General features: G+C 46.4%; 1 pseudogene; it reads left to right on the plus strand.

Annotated features, from left to right (window-relative positions):
* Positions 1-315: 315 nt before the first annotated feature.
* On the plus strand, positions 316-2860 carry LOC127415994 (uncharacterized; annotated as a pseudogene).
* Positions 2861-3955: the final 1095 nt, after the last annotated feature.

A 3955-nucleotide genomic window follows, 5' to 3' on the forward strand; every position in this document is an offset into this window, starting at 1 on the left:
AGAACCACCTCCTCGCCCAGCTTCATCAATTCATCAGCCCTCCCCGTTTCTTCATCCTTACATCTGCAAATCCTATCAGGTAACTACACCGACCTTGCCCAACTTCTTCAACCATCACTGTTAAATATTAGCCAGCCCAGAGAGCTGCAAACCAGCCAAGGCCTAATGCAGCTCAGCCACACAATAAATTCCCACTCTAAAGACCTCACTCTTACCGAATTCACTTTAGCCTTCTCGATTCTCCACAAAATAATTTGCTCTGTCTATCCAGATCAAAGGACCGAGCTAGACGATTACCTATCAATCATTCTAGACATGGCCGTACGTTTCGGAGGGACAGGCTTCTACAACTACCATGTTCTTTTTGTCCCTCAAGCAGCAGGTCGGTTACAGCAGTTCAACCCAAGAACATACTGGGGCACCCTCGATGCTGAACTCTACTGCCGCATTTTCACAGCCCGTACTTCACTCTTCTGCAAGCTATGCGGAGCCCTGTCACATCCAGCCTCAGCATGCACTGTCATCACCCCCTTTCACTCTCAACACTCCTCCTCACACAAAAACTCAGTACTCAACCAATTATCTACAGCAGCCCCACCTCCTCCTATTATTCCAAAACCCCTCGACATACACCCCACATTCAATGTTCCCATACCCAAAAGCATCGACAAAAGAGGACGACCAATCCTCTACCAAGGAGGCAGAATGGTCTGCAACAACTTCAACCAGCTTGGCTGCTCCCTTTCCAACTGCAGTCTCCTTCACACCTGCTCCTTCTGTGGCGGTGCCGATGCAAGGAACTCTTGCCCCCACAAACCACTCTACCAGACTGACTACTTAAGTATCTCGGCACACCAGTTAAGGTAAAAGCCCTAGCCACCACCTTACTAGATCACCCCGACAGAGAGTTTGTCGACTTTCTTATCAACGGGTTCAAAAACGGTTTCCATCCAGGTATAGAAATAAATCCTGACACTTTTTGTATCCCCCATAACCTCAAGTCCACCCTCTCTGAACCAGACACTGTTGACACAGAAGTCAAAGAAGTCAGAAGAAGTTCAAAGAGCCTCAGTTTTCCCCATTGGCATTGCCAGAAAAAAGAGAATAATCATCGACCTCTCTTCCCCCCATGGCACTAATATTCCTAGCATCAATTGCATCATTCCAGCCCCCAACTTCTCTATGCAATACGCAACCATCGACCACACCATCACTCTCATTCCATGGTCAATGTTCCATTGGCCATGGAACATCACCAATGCTTTCAAAGTCATGCCCATTCGTCCAGAATTCTGGCATTTCTTTTCTTTTTTTTTTCTTTTTTTCTCTTTTTCTCCCAATTTGGAATGCCCAATTCCCAATGTGCTTTTTTAAGTCCTCGTGGTCACATAGTGATTCGCCTCAGTCCGGAAGACGAATCCCAGTTGCCTCCACGTCTGAGATCGTCAACCCGCGCATCTTATCACGTGGCTTGTTGAGCGCATTGCCACAGAGACATAGAACGTGTGGAGGCTTCACGCCATCCACCGTGGCAACCATGCTCAATTCACCATGCGCCCCACCGAGAACTAACCACATTATAGCGATCACGAGGAGGTTACCCCATGTGACTCTACCCTCCCTAGCAACCAGGCCAATTTGGTTGCTTAGGAGACCTGGCTGGAGTCACTTAGGGGAGTCACCCACGCTCTGGGATTTGAACTAGTGAACTCCAGGGGTGGTAGCCAGCGTCTTTACCACTGAGCTACCCAGGCCCTAATGAATTCTGGTGTTTCTTTGGAATATTCTGGAAAGGAGCTTATTATTTCGCAGTGCACCTCACCTTTGGCTGTAGAAGCAGCCCCAAGATCTTCGACTCCCTCTTGGAGGCCTTATGCTGGATTCTCATCAATAACTACAAGCTTCCCTACGTCCTCCACCTTTTTGACAACTCCCTCATCATCACACCTCCATCCGCGCCTCCTCACTCAGGGCTTTCCACCCTCGTCAAGTCTTTTCTGAGCTAGGTGTTCCCCTTTCAAAAGAGAAAACCTTAGGGCCATGCACTTCTATCGATTTTCTAGGTATCACCTTAGACTCTGTCTCATTCCAAGCATCTCTGCCTCCCACAAAAATACATCGCATATCACTGCTCTTATTAAATTATCTTCTAGCAGTCAGGTGCACAAAGCAACAACTGTTAGCCCTCCTCGGTCACCTTAACTACGCCATCAGAATAATTCCTCAAGGAAAATATTTCCTTTCCAACCTCCTAACAAAAGCAGCAACAATCCCCTCCCTCCATGACAAAGTCACTCTGGACAAAGCTTGTAAAATGGAAATGCACCTCTGGCAACAATTCTTGTCTTCATGCATATCCTTCTTTTATAATGACTACATCACACAACCCGAAGACATTCAGCTGTACACAGATGCAGCACCTTCCACCGGCTTCGGGGGATACTATAGCGGCCGTTGGTTCGCTACCGAATGGCCACCCGAGATCAGCCGCTTTGCCCAACAATCAGACGTTCCCTCATCCGCACTCAATGAAATGTATCCCATCATCATAGCAGCTATCCTTTGGGGGCACGAATGGTCCAGACACTCCATACTCATTCACTCAGTCGACTCAGCAGTAGTTGAAATCATAAATAAAGGCCAATCTCATTCCCCAGCCATCATGCCATTCATTCGCAGACTAACACTAATATCCGCCCAACACCAGTTTCTCATTCAAGCAGCTCACATTCCTGGCTACCACAATACCATAGCTGACTCTTTGTCTCGTTTTTCCTTCCAGAAGTTCAGAACCTTGGCTCCAGAATCAGACATCCACCCCACGCTAGTTCCACCATTTTCAGCCTCCATCTTCAACTAAATCCACAGTTGGAAGGTCTTTCAAATGCTTCACGAGAAGCTATCCTCGACGGCCTCACCCAGAGTACCCTCTCCGCTTACCTGACTGGTTGGAACTGTTTCAAGGCATACCACTCCTTCTACTGACTCCCTTTTCCTCTAACAGATGTTTGGTCCATTTGCAACTTCATCATTCATGCCCATTCCAATCAAACAATCTGTGTGTCCTCCATTCAGACCTACCTATCCGGAATCAGCTTTATCCACAAACTCGCTACCGGCAACCAATGCCACTCCATTTCTCATTCTCACGTGTCAATGCTCATTAAAGGTCTACGGAAACACGAACCAGTCCCCATCAATAAACGCTTGCCATTAACTTCTGACCTTCTTAGCCAATGCATCCTCATGTTACGCTCAGGCTACTTGAGTCCTTCGTTCAACAAAACACTAGAGTCTATCTTCCTTCTCGCATTCTTCGGCTTCCTGAGGTGCTCGGAATTCGCCCCATCTACTACCGCCTTCAACCCCGCCATTCATCCCAGCCTCTCAGACATCACAGCTCATACTTCAGATTCTCCCATATACACACTGAAGAAAAGTAAAACCGACCAACTTGGAGAGTCATTTCCCATCTACATTTTTCACCTCAACTCCTTCCTCAGTCCATACGAGCCACTTTCGGAATACATCCTCTCCAGATATGCCAACCACTCATCACCTCAAGAACCACTCTTTCTCACAGAGAACAAAAAATGGCTACAAGATTCTGGTTTAACAAACACTTTCAAAATATTCTCAGCAAAATATTCTACTGAGACAAAGCCCCCACTCTGAGACTCCCTGGCCAAGACTTCCCGATCCGCCGGATGGAGGACCTCAACATCATTTCCCTCCCTATTTCATCCAAAACCAACCATTTCAATAAAATCCTTTATCTTCATTGTTGTGGCGTGGTCCTTACTAGTGAATTGTAATGTATAGGTTCCACAAAAACATCTGTACAAACAGATATTATTCATGACAGCTAATAGAATTATTACCATGTAAAGGAGAAAACTGTTAAGTAATATATATAAGTATTATAGCAATGATTTTATTACTTTGATGTGTGGGC

Source organism: Myxocyprinus asiaticus, chromosome 25, assembly GCF_019703515.2.
Source record: "Myxocyprinus asiaticus isolate MX2 ecotype Aquarium Trade chromosome 25, UBuf_Myxa_2, whole genome shotgun sequence".
NCBI classification, from domain to species: Eukaryota; Metazoa; Chordata; class Actinopteri; order Cypriniformes; family Catostomidae; genus Myxocyprinus; species Myxocyprinus asiaticus.